The sequence below is a fragment of the Tachypleus tridentatus genome, chromosome 12 (genome assembly GCF_004210375.1).
Source record: "Tachypleus tridentatus isolate NWPU-2018 chromosome 12, ASM421037v1, whole genome shotgun sequence".
In the NCBI taxonomy this organism is placed as follows: Eukaryota; Metazoa; Arthropoda; class Merostomata; order Xiphosura; family Limulidae; genus Tachypleus; species Tachypleus tridentatus.
This window is the reverse complement of record NC_134836.1, coordinates 34,026,944-34,040,886: the sequence shown is the minus strand read 5'-3', so window position 1 is coordinate 34,040,886 and position 13,943 is coordinate 34,026,944. Positions and strand designations below refer to the sequence as shown.

General features: G+C 32.2%; 1 long non-coding RNA gene across 1 annotated transcript; it reads left to right on the top strand.

Moving 5' to 3' along the window:
• The first annotated feature begins 965 nt into the window (after positions 1 to 965).
• LOC143234865 (uncharacterized) lies at positions 966 to 2,709 on the top strand. The gene is made up of 4 exons (XR_013018838.1): positions 966 to 992; positions 1,704 to 1,812; positions 2,292 to 2,402; positions 2,513 to 2,709. It is a non-coding gene; the product is annotated as an uncharacterized LOC143234865 (long non-coding RNA).
• Positions 2,710 to 13,943: the final 11,234 nt, after the last annotated feature.

Genomic DNA, 13,943 nt, shown 5'->3' with positions numbered 1-13,943 from the left:
ATAGACACAAAAGCTTTTGATTCCTCTTGTTCGAACTACAACAATTAGACATAACACAAGCAGTTTGTTTTACAGAAATATAAACAGAACTGAGAAAAGTTTTAAAAGATCTCAAACTTTTCGGTGATAAACTGGAAAGTGGGAGAAAGTGATCAAGTTGAGGAGACGTTTTGATATTAAAAGCTTGCAATAACAAGTCCGTCAGTATTTACTACAGCTGATAGTGTCGGCATTTCAAATTTACAATAATTTTCTGGTTGGAGATAGAACTTAAATATTGATTTTAATAAACTATTTACCATTAAATATAAACCAGCATTCTGTATCAATTATTTATATTATTAACAATGAAGCTAGTGTATCACTAGAGATTATCCTTATATAAGCAATTCATTGAACCCTTAGTAACTGGATTATTCTTATTAAACTAATTTATAAATCTGATGTGAGTTATAATTTATAACACTGTGTTAATGTCACTTGAAACTTACGTAGTAACTTTCACCATTTTACTTTTGTGTTATTACTTATCTTTGCCTCATTTATTACAATGTTGTTTTGGTTTGTTTATATTGAAGCCGACTTTCAGCGTTTTAAACCATCAAACTTGTCTCTGATGGGGTGGACAGGAGGTATTACTATTTTTAGTTACGTTTAACAATAGAAGCTGGAAAAACATGAGAAACTGATACTCCTAAGATCTGAAGTTACGTGTGTTTTAATAACAAATAGTAGACATGAGAGTAAACACTTTTTTTCTTAAAGTTCAAAACAGTTATGATGAACATTTTGTTATATTATTCTTTGTACTATTTGAAACATGTTTACTCATCATGATTGGCTATAAATAACATGGTTCGTTGTAGGTTATTTTGCACACGACTCTTGCACTTGGTCAATATAAAACGTTGATCCGCGTGTGTAGTTTGGTGAAATAGTGTTTGACTTTAGTAGAATTGAAACAAGATGTCCGCTTCAGTATGCAAATGTGGGGTAAGTGGTGGATTTGTATTATACGAGAAATAAACACAAAGTTTATGTTCAAAGTAATATCATAGGCTAAAAGATAAGAGGATTTTTGTGAAATTGTTTTCTATTTAAGATGAATATTCATTTATGGCTGTTTAATAGCAAGGAATAATATTGCGTATCTTGACTTTGTGTACGTTAGTAACATTCTTTTGTCGAGAGGTATTTGTTTGGGCCGTTCCTTGTTTAATATTTCGCTATTCAGATGATCTACATGTTTGTTTAGTCGTAAATTTTAATTATTAAATCTTGCCGTTCACATGACCTTTTATTTCTTATCTAAAGGTGATACCTCTTTAGAATGTACCTCTTGTTGAGAAGGTGAACAGTGTAATTAAAATGTCACCATAATTGATTTTCAACATGGAAAACTGTAAACAATGAGCTATATTTTTTTTCTATACCAATGATGTTCGTATTTTATCGGATCGAAGTGTTTTTATTGTTATTATTAAACTGTAATTCGTTTAACTACTTTGATTTTGGATGATTGAGAAATCTTAATGTATTAATAATGTGTAATTGATAGTATTGTGAATTTTAATTCTTTTATATACCATTCCTACTTGTTTACTGCATAGTTGTTGCTTCAGTAGTTAAATTAATATTGTAAATAAACGTAATGGCAATAAAACAAAACAAAAAAATAAACCCGTAATCTTTCTGTTCTTTAAAGATTCGCTGTGCACCTGCATTCACGAGTGCACGTGTGGAATGAAGAAGGGTGTAAGTGCACCACGTGTAACAAAAGAGACGAAACTGATCGGAGTTGTAAGTGTAAAGGTATGCAAGATTTTCTTAATTCCCAAAGACATTCGCTCAAATATTAACTGGGGAATGTTATAAAATAACATGCTGTTTTAGTAACTACTGACCTTATTAATTCTTGCTGCGTGTGGTAATATAGGTATATTGTTACAACATAGTTCTATAAAACGGTAACTTCACTGACTTAATTAAACAAACCGACAAATACATAACCAATAAACAGGCTTATGAAACTACTACTATGCATGATAGGCATTACAACAACTGCATGCATATGTCGATGCAAATAAACTTCTATGTCCCTAAATAATGTGATAACTTGCTATCTGACATTCCCTTGACTCTTACTGTAAATAATAAATTTACTTGATTTACGATATCAAATGTACAATACCATCCTAACGTCTTTGCTCTTTCACTTTATTCACATTACTATGTATATATTTAACAAAACGTGAAATACAATTAACTCTATACCATACCGATCTTTTAAGATCCTACGTGCACCTGCAGCGATAAGTGCACGTGTGGCCAGAAAGATGGATGTAAGTGTACTTCGTGCATGGGAAAAGGCGACACTGAAGGAAGTCCATGCAAGTGTACAGGTATGCAAGCACTTAGTAGTTACTATTAAAAATGTTGTATAAGAGAGACTTATGAATTACTTGTGTAAATAATACTTTTAAAATAACGTCTAATCTTTTCTCCTCTACAGAAGGTGAACCCTGCAGTTGTACGTCCTGCACGTGCAGTAAGAAAGAATGAAGTTTCTTCTTTCCATTGGGCTGGTTCCTGTTTAATTCCTTTACCAGATTATTTGTTTATTTATTTGTTTCTTAAATTGTTTCCAATATTATAGTTTTTTATTTTAACATTATTTAACGTCTTAATAAACTATTTTTACAAACACTTCATTCTTTCCTAAAGTCTAGAAAATTCGACTGCTTGTGAAGCGTAATTGTTACTTTATAGTTGAACGAACCATCTTCCGTTGTAACTATTTTGCAAACTTGTTAAATAACTGTTTTTTAAGGTGAATAAAAAATGTATGATATTTGCAATAACACGTTAGATATGACGTATCTGCTTATCTCCAATTTTATTGAATATAACAGGTGTAGACTTGCTCTTTTTTATAGAACTTGTGCTTTCATGGTTTATGATATCGCAAACATTCAATAACGCGTTCATACTTTCGAAGCACTTTCGTAAGTTACTCGGTTGATACCAGTACAACCCTTTAACTTATTTACTGTTAAATATACATAGATCCGTGAAGAATTTCAAATGGATGGAAATTGCACTTTAAGAAAAATAATGTAGAAGACGGCCTGCATGATGGACCGAAGTATTTTAGGTGTAATTCATATACTATTACGAAATGACTGATACCTGTTCGTTAATTAATAGATTTCATCTATTAATCCATGAATCCTTCCACAAACAAGAACTTAAATACTAAACATCTTTCTTGCGAATATCTGTCAGAATGTGGTACCTTTCTTCTACACCCGCTTCCAACAAAGTGATAACAGCAGAAAGCACCTTGTCAAAGGAAGAATCTTGGGAAGAAACGTAATATTTGTAAGATAATATGGTACTAAAAAACATGTAGAGGAAGGTCGCTACATCGTATTTAACTCATAACGGTGCGAATAATATGAAGCCGTCAATAATGTCGGAACATCTACAGCGTCGTCCTTTAAAGCTTCATAATTAGGCTTAAAAGACTAAAAAAGCTTCAAAATAACACCTTTGGTAATACAACAAACTACTTTACTTAAACGCTTCTGGAGAACATCGAATAACTTAATGTGCTCTGTAGTTGTCGCTGTTTGGAGCAGCTGGGAAAAATAAATTTTTCTACTTTGTCGCCTGGACTTTCCTGTTATTGTAATATATAGATTTTTTGTTTTTAAATGATTAGGTGTTTTACGTTCCCACTTTTACCAGGTGAAGTATATCCTAACCTTTTAGGAATTGAGACCCAAATGATTCCAAAACACATTAGATGTGTTCTCTTTACCAACATTTTCAATGCAGCTTTAGAAGGGCTGAAATATAGTAACCCTTTAATTGATGAGTTTTATTTGTTGTTGATTACTTATCTCTAAGCCTTTAATACCCACACTAGCTGTTCTGAGATGCATTTTTATTCCAAGGGGGGTTTCTCGTCAACAAGAACTATGAATATATCTTGTTTAAGATTACTACTTCTGTCTCGTTCAGAATTCGCAGTTTACATTTTTTAAAATTAAATTCCATCTGTGGCATACAATTTCTAATTGGAGGATAACATAGAAAACAATATATCATTTGATATATTAAAACATAGTTTGTCTACCGTTAGTAAATAATATAAATCATCCTAACTATTGGTAGTTTGGTGTGGAAAGTGAGTCTGATTGTCTTGTTTATATAAACAAATAAAACGTTAGGTTTGTTTTACCCGAGTAATATCTATCAACTAGTAATTATAAATTTCAATAAATGTTTGCTGAACTTAATCAATAACAACTATGAGATTTTATTTTTGGTGCCGGTCGGGTTTTTGAAATCCAAAACTCCTCAATGACAGATTAGGCCCAAAAGACAAAGTAAAGAAAGTTGTAACAGTGTACTCTGTGATGTATCATTTTGACAGTTGATTATCGAAGAATAACTGACGAGCCTTGCAATATAGTCCCGTGTGTACGTTTAGAACTTGTAAGGTGCACATACTTTTGGAAAGTTTGATTTTCTTTGTAATCCTTAAAAACCCGAAACGAAATTACAACATAAACCTGTGACAGTATTATTGGGATATGTGGTCACCATATTCATCAAATGCATAACGTTTTTTTTAATATTTACTAAAGAAAGTTCAGTACTGCCAAACAGATCTACAAATTACACATGATAAAATATAATATTTTACTTTTCCGTTAAAAAAATTCTGTACACTTGTGGTAGACAATGTACGTGTAACAATCAATAGGGATGTAAGTTTACTACGTTGTAAGAGAAAAAGCCCCAGGTGTCAAATGTCTACGAATGTAAAGACATGTAAGCTCTTCTCACAGCAAAGTAAAATTATGCTTAAAATAATTTAAAGAAATTACTTAACTATAAGAACCTAGAAGAAAATTTATTGTTGGTAGCTTTATCAACTGTTTTTATTGTATTGTATACTTGACGTATACTTTTAATAACTAGAAACTTGTTGGACTGAAACATAAATGAAACATTCCAAAGGAAAGATTTTATGGAAATGTCTGAAGTTATAGGTAATATTGTTTATTGTGTGTTTTGAAAACAAATAAATTAAACATATGGAGACAAGAACGAAAACAACGCACGGTAGCTTTGGGAAATGAAATATAACCGTGGACGGTCAGAAACGTTTCTCTTCAACCGAATCGTAATTAGGGATTGTAGGGCGCATGATTTTGGAGTTTAATTGAATTATTGAGATTCGAATATAACAATTATTGTGTAAGACTTACGAAGAATAATGAAATTCGGAAGAAGCTGCGAAAACGCTTGGAAAGAAAGATTTGTTTTTGAATTTCGCACACTGGACGCGTAACCTGAGGGTCCCGGCAACATAGAATCTTCCGATACTTGAGGATACCTGTAACTTTTCTTCAGAAGGTTAATTAAGATGTCGCAGACAATTAGTCCCAGCTGCTTCTAAGAACACTAGGGCCTTCTGCAACCTTGTTAGTATCAGTGCCATAATCGCCGGAACAACTAAGTCCTGGTGTTGCGTCAGTACCACTATTGACACTACCAGTGGATGTGAAGATAACGGGTTTCTTTTTGAAAATCAATCTCAAGAAAAGGAAGTCTGTGAAGCTAAACCCTTTCTAAAAGAACAGACCACCAGTAGTCTGTTATAAATCAACGATTATAAAACAACGATTTTCTTCTTTTTAAAGTTGTCAATGATTTCAATTCGATACTTAAAAACTAATAATAGAATCTATTTAGATAAAAACCTACAAGTAATATCTTAAATTCATTGTCAGCTTTCTTCTGAAAATTTTCCTCAATTGAACATTTTAATTAAAAATTCATTTTTACCCTTTAAATGTAGATAAAATTAGTTCAGTTAATGAAGTGTTTATATAATTTGACACTTTTCAGACCAAGATCAGGTTTGTTGAAAACAATACTAAGATATCTGAAACCAGGACCGGTATATTTTGTGAACTCGGTGAAACCTTTCCCAAGAAATTAGGTTGTCACGTTATGATGTTAAAATACAAACAGACAATGTTTAAAAACTAAACCTTATAGATAGGAAAAAACCAAAAGAATGGAAACAACAATAAAAGTATTTTTAATTTTCTTTCATGATTAATCATTATTATTATAATATAGGAAGTATAATTTTGTAGCCTTCAATGTTATTTTGTCACTGATTCTTAAACTATAAAATCAAACTAACATTTCCTTCCCACCTATATTTTTCACGAACTACCACCAGTTATATCTAACCTTTTATTACAATATCAAGGAAGCTGTTGCACTGCCGTTGCAGAATGTTTCTTTATTATTGAGCACGAAGTAACCCAAAGGGCTATCTATGCCCTGACCACCAAGAGTATCGAAACTCGGATTTTAACAGTTTAAGTCTGCAGTGGAAACGACTGTTCAATGAAAAGCTATTTAAATATCTTCTCACTATAACTTTACAATACTATACACAATTTCCTTTTATAACAATATCTATGTAATGACTGAGTCACGTTTTAGTAATGTCTGTAAATATCGTGATCATTTCTTGTATTTCTTGTTTTTTATTACACGATAACTGAAAACAAAAACTAAGGTGTCAACCAATTTCATGAGGTGATGTAGTTTCAAAGGATGTATCCTGTTTTAAAATACTTATTAGTAATAAGCGGTAAATTTTTAAAATTATAATTTTAGTAGAAAACAAAGTTACCATTACCCTTGCAATAAGTGTTATTACAGAAATTTGGTGTTGCTTCGAAGCAAGAATTACAAGCCAATTAAAGATAAACAACAAATATTACAGTTTAACCTGACTATATTTAGAACTTGGTTTAATATACATTTATTCCATGCCCATTGAAACAGCGCTTTAAAAACAATACGAAAATCAATATTTTTATGCGACATAACCTGGTTATTTTTTAATAAAAACAATGACAGTAAGTTTGTTTTGAATTACGCGCAAAGATACACAAGGGGTATCTGCGCTAGCCGTCTCTAATGCTTACCGCGAGAAAAGCGATAAGTCTCCGGATTTACAACGCTAAAATCAGGTGTTTGATTTCCTTCGGTGGACTCAGCAGATCGCCTGAGATGACTTTGCAATAAGAAAACACCCACGTAACAATAGTTCTTGAAGTTTCAGTTATTACACGTTGCAGGTGGGGTAGTTATTAAGCTAGATCTATGTGTGTATGTACTTATTATGTAACGGATTTACCGTTATACATTTATTTTAGTACCTACGCTTAGACCACAGTGGCTAAGCGGTATGTCTGCGGACTTATAACGCTAAAATCCGGGTTTCGATACTCGTGGTGGGCAGAGCACAGATAACCCTTTGTGTAGCTTTGTGCTTAATTCAAAACAACAGCCTACGCTTATTTCTGTATTGTTTTTCTTTTTTCATGTGATGTATATTCTCAACTGTGTATTGTGCAGCCCCGCCTGTGAAGTACTAATAATTAACAATATTGTTTCAAAGTGATCTTTCGATACATTCGCGTGATTTGTATAAAAGCAACGCGTTGATACAAGATATTTTTATTCGTCAGCTACAGTCAGTATGCTATAGGCCTAGGAAGCTATAATTGTGATTAACGCTAACCATTCGGAAAAATACAGAATTTTTAATTTTACATGTATTTGATTTACTTTGATTTTCAGGAAGCATTTGACAAGGTGCCTCACAAAAGATTTGTTACAAAAATTAAATCTGTGGGTGTGGGAAGAATGTTATTAAATTACCTAGAAAATTGATTGGAGAAAAGAGAGTATGGAATAGTAATAAATGGAGTTAGACCTGACTGAATCACAGTCACAAATGTTGTGCCTCAGGGTTTTGTAGTGAGTCTTCTGCTGTTTTGACGTATATTAATCATGTTGACTCTGAAGTGATTAACAAAATTTTGAGGTTTTCAATACGATATTACGACTTTGGGATGGCTAATTATATCAGAGATGCTGCAGACTTAGGGGGCAATTTTGATAAATTTGATGCATTGGGCTAATATATAACAAATTATATTTAAATCTCCAATATGTGATGTATGTATGTTTTTATAATTCATATTATCGTTACAATTTAAACAGGAATACATTAAATACTATGGTTGAAGAAAAATATCTTGAGTTTTAATAGAAAAAATCACTAAAGTCATTTAAATAGTGTATTGTAGCCAAGCAGTAAGGTTAATAGGATTTTGGATAGTATCTATAGAAATATTAAATACAAGACAAGGGATATTATTGTTTCACTATATAGATCACTAACAACGTTGTATTTAGAGTACTGTCTACAGATTTGTATCTCTTCTTCAAGAAGAGCATTGAATTGTTAAAGAGATTCCAAAAAGAGACACTAACATGACACCTCAGATGGTGGAATTGTCCTACGAGAAGAGAAGGGACAGGTGTGATTTCAATGAGGCGTTTAATAGTTTTAAGGATAGTGATAACATCGATCATCGAACATTTTGGTGTTTATCAGTGGAAACAATCAGACAAGGGACATAAGTGTAAATTTTTGCTCTGCAGGAGTCGTCTGTAGTTTAGAAAGTTTTACTTTTGAAATAAGGTGTTTGGTTTTTGGAATTAGCTGCCTTCAACTGTGGTGGAGGCAGAAAATTTACCTGAGTTTAAGTGAAGATTGCATGAATAGATGAATAGTAAGGGGTGGTTATATTTGGCAGCTGGAAGAGACATCTTTGATGAGCTAATTAGCTAATTTTGTCCCTTTAATATTTTATGAAATATATACCTTTCCAGCAAACGCCCGCAAAAGAGTGGGATTGTTATAGTATTAACAAAGACTTGGAATTCTGAATACGAAACACAGATGAAAAAGTGAAAAGACTTACTCTTCTTAAAGTTTGTATAACTAAAAAGGTGGGAAGATGATATTTGCGAGATTATGCAGATACCAAGTGACAAAAGTACTTCGGGTTGTGTGATTCTTAGACTGAACTATGTCTATTAAAGGACAGTGAAGGGAAGCAGCAAAATACATAGTAATGAAATGAATATGATGTGAAGAGATATTATGGAGATGGCCACGTATCATTGATAAGTTCAAATACAAGTTAACAAACTCAACCAGGGAATAAAAATTGGAAAGATGAGCCCTGAAAGGACATAGTACATGTCAGATATCACCTTAGAGAGTGAACCAATGAAAGAATGTAAGTGAACCAATGTAAGGAAAATATAAAATACCTATTCACTTAAAATGGCAGCACAGATCTAAGAGTGGGAGGATCAGCTGGGATAGAAGATAACACAGGAGAAATGGTATAAGATGTGGGTGACAGTAATGACATAAGTGTCTGAACACTAACTACAAAAAAGGGGCGAAGGAAACAGATCTTGAGTAAGAGCAAATATCATAGACATGAAAACCAATGTTTATATGGAGAATGAGAAAGGACATTAAGGACCACATTATGGTTCCAATAAGCAATTCAAAGGAACAGAAAAAGAGGGAAAGAGAAAGACAAAACCATATGAAATGTCAGGTGGTAATCAAAATTGTCCAATATCTAGACACGGTAAATTGGAGCTTTTATTAAACAATTGGATGAATGTGGAGAAATGAGGAATACAAATGTGGAAAGAGCAAAAACTGTCATGAAGAGACCAAACTCAAGAGGGATATTATTGTCTGCGGTAAGTAGACATGGAAAAAGGCTTAATGAATCATGAAAGGTGAGATGTAACACATGAACCAGAACCTGGGATGAAACAATAGAATTGATAAAAGCCATACCTGTAGACAAAACGTGATGGCATATGTGGAATGTGGAACCACCTCATGAGAAGACCCTTATTGAGAGAACATAATCAATCTACAATTCATGATCACTGATGAAGAGAAAACTCACATGTAGAGAAAAATATATGTGTGAAAACGGTGGTTTTGGATGAGAAAAAAATTATGTAGAGGTGCGAACAACGTTTCGACCTTCTTTAGTCATTGTTAGTTTCACAAAGGAAGAAAAAGATAACTGACCGATAGCTGACCACATGCGTGAAGGCGGTTGTGTAATTGAGTGTAGGAATGTAGAGGGTGTGCTTAGAAGTTTGATTATATTTATTAATATGGGTACAATGGTGTTTTCCATTGTATTGGTTTATCTTGGGCTTGAGTCTTTGTGTATATTTGGCTTCTTTAATTTTGCGTTTGTTTCTTTATTTAGTATTTGGATATTTCCTATGGTTATGTTATGTTTATTTAATTTGCAATGTTCCAAAATGTGTGAAGGTGTCTTTTTGTGTTCTTTAAATCTGTTTTTCATTTTCCCACTTGTTTCTCCAATATAGAAGTCGTGGCAGTTATCACATTCTATTTTATAAATAATGTTGGTGTGGTGTTTGTCAGTGTAGTTTTTACATACTATAGACCTTGCTTTTGTGCCTGTTTTTAAAATACATTTTGTATTAACTGGAATTTCATATTTTGTTAATAGTTTTTGCCAAATGTTAGATATTTTTCTGTTGTTGTCGGGAATATATGGTATGCAGCAGTATATGGTTTCGAGATTTTTAATTCGTGGAATATATTTACTTTTGTTGATTTTGCTTTTTGGCTAGGTGTGCGCGTATAATTATTTCTCCGGTTTGTGGAGGAAACTTAGTAATTTGAATTTTCAATGGGAGGAAGCAAGCAAGAATCGGTAATTTATAGATGGAAATGTACAAAGACTCATAGAGTCAGGCAAAAGTTTGTACCCCAAACAAAACAAGAGTTGAAGTCAGTCTGAAATGTCGGGTCTTTAACTTGAAAACTCGACTTAAAGCAACAGATAGCTATCAATAAAGTGGCACTATTAAGAATAACAGTGAAATATAAATTATTAGAAGAAAATGAGGTTTGCAATATCACAAACGTAGGAGAAGTAGCCGAAAGCAAGCTTAGCCCAAAAATGATAATAAAATTAATGCATAACAATTCAAAAGATTTTAAGTTCCACTGATGAAAATTAGAATGATATAAAGTATATGGTTAACATGATGAAAAATAATCAGATAGAATAATGGATGCAATATTACTAGTAGTAAACGTGCCCAGTTAATAAAGTATTAATAAATATCTCATGGACAAACCATCTAAATGTATCTAGTTCACTAACGATGGTGTGATAAAAATATTCAAAGTAATTAGAATTCCTTACACAGCTTAATAATAATCTATATTTAACTTATTAGGCATTTAAGTTAACAAAAAACAACAAAGGACACATAATAGTCCTACAATGACGAAAATTAGAATCATAAGGCACAAAGTTAACAGTGACAAAATAAATTACTCAGAACAATGAATTTAGTGTTACTAGTAGTAATGAAATGTAATGTAAACACTATGCAAACATACTTAGTTGAACTACTTATTAATTAACAAACCCATTAAATTTGCCAAGTGTACAAAGTATGTAATAGTATAGAAAATGCAACACTATAATGTTACTCAGAGAAAAAATAAAAATCAGTATCTATCTTACAATTTAAGTAACCAATAGGATACATAAATATTTAACTCAGCAATATCTGGGCACTGATGACATGAAATATGTAATTCATTTTTGAATAAGTGGAAAAACCGTACAGATGACATTTGAACTGATGATACTATGGGAATATCAACGTAACGTAGAGATATGTAATGAGGAACTTACAACGGATCTATTGGAAGAACTGGAAACAACAGAAAGAAAGGAGAAGAACAATAATCCACCAAAATGAATGAGTGAAACACGACTGTTGATGAAAGGTGCTAGAAGAAAGTGTCCATATTTGCTTTTCATGGGTTGTGTTATTCTTTAGAGACACTGTCACGTTGAAATTAAAATAAAATCAATAGCTGTACATATGAATTTCATGCCCCATAAATTAATATATGTACCTCCTCTGCAGATAAAATAGAACCCAACTCCAAGGAAGAAGTAGCAAATGTGTTTTTAACTGTAACAGATATCTATATAGATCATACATTGATGTAAAATTTATCATAACTATTGCAACCCGGTTGCATGAAATATATTTTTAGAAAATGTTGGGACAAGTGAATGTATGAACAGCGAGATGAAACTGTTGAAAAAATTATATAGAAAGTTCGTTCTGAAACTATCACTGTGTGTGAGAAAACTTCATGTCTAGAGAATACAAGTATACGGAAGTGACATGTGACAGAAAATTTGAGTGTTTGGTAAAATAGAAGTATAACCAACAGTAAAGAACAACATGGAAATGAAATCCCAAAAGCTCGTGAAGTAAGTGTTAGAATTTTCTTAAACAAATTATTCCTGTCTTATTTAAATGAAGTCAAACATTTTATAAGCTTAAAAACACTGGCATTAATTCAATCAAGTTTTATTAGACGATTTTGTGTGATAGTATTATTACAGCCAAATGTCTTATTCTTTTTAGGGTAGTTGTGTTGAAATGTCTGTTTATGCTGATTATTGAATGAAGAAATAAAAGTTAGTGAGTATAAGTGAATTTGAAATAAGGTATTAAATTTGTATGCAGTAAAATTTTTTTACAGCTTTTGAAGAGGAGAGAAAATGTAAAAGGAAGGATTTGTGTTGAAATAGAAACTAATCACCTTCCAAGACTTTCATATGAACTCCATCCATTGTGTGAAGGAGATTGGATGAGTGACAAACATGCATGCATTAGTTAACTAGACTTAGTTATTTTGTTCAGTTTAGAGCATGATGGTTGGGAAAAAGAAACCTGGCTTAGCTAATTATAAATGAATATTTACTGGAAAATTATTATCAATGTTATCAATGCAGTTCCCACTTTGATTATACAATTTATTCTTTTGAGATAAATTAAAATACTTGGTTTCTATTTTAGGTTTATTATAAAACCTGGGAGTGAACAAAATTATTTCTCTTCACCCTCTTTTCTGGTTTTGTAATTTTGATGTGTTAATAGTTATTTTTGTGGACAGGTGGTTTTGTGGTTCAAGCATGAAGGAGAAGTCCTGGAAGATAGTTGCTTTCATGGTGATTGAAAATCTAATTACGAGCAGCAGATTCAGACAGCAGAGGCATGCTCCAGGTAGGCCAGTGCACCATGTCCCAGCGAAAAAGACAATAGCAGAATTAGAATTTTTTTGCATCATAAAGAAGAGTTATAATTACAATTTCACATACAGTCATATGCATGGTAATTAATTTTAGACATACAGAATTTACAAGGTACTTTGGATATACTTTGCATATAAAACATAATGTTCAATGTTAGTAATTATAGTTTAAAATGGTGAAATAGAAAGACATTATAAAGAACTTATCAGAATTGTTAATGACTTTAACATGTAGAAAATGTATCATCTACCATTATTTCACTGTGCAGTTTGCCTCCAAAAATTTGTGTACTTCAGTAGTTCTATTCTATAAAATTATTTTGGAATTGAGGAATTCAAAAGTTTAAAAATAAAATATGTACATTTCAGATATTACACTTAATGTTTTGTAGTTCAAGGTCATGAATACATTTTCCAGATATTTGAAGTTTCATCTTTAACTTTGATAAATATGCTGTTTTACAATGTGAAATATAAAAGTAATAACATTGTTAATATTTTATCTGCCATGTTGTTAATGTTAATGCATTCTAGAATGCAGTAAAGATCAGGTGAAAGACCATTACGATCAGGTCTGCAGTGTTTCTAATAATAACGTCAACTTTCACGGTTGTCTACTTCCACCTCGGGCGGATAACACCCATATACTGGAATCTATAACATCAGACGAAGTAAGGGCGTCTCTTTGAAACATGAAGAAAAAGACCTTTGGTCCCGATAACCTCACTTTTCCGTTCTTACTCTATCGCCTCAAGAATGGTATTGATGTTTCCTTGGCAAGTCTGTTTAACCATTGGCAATTCACGGGTCGCATTCTAGAATGCATGAAAGC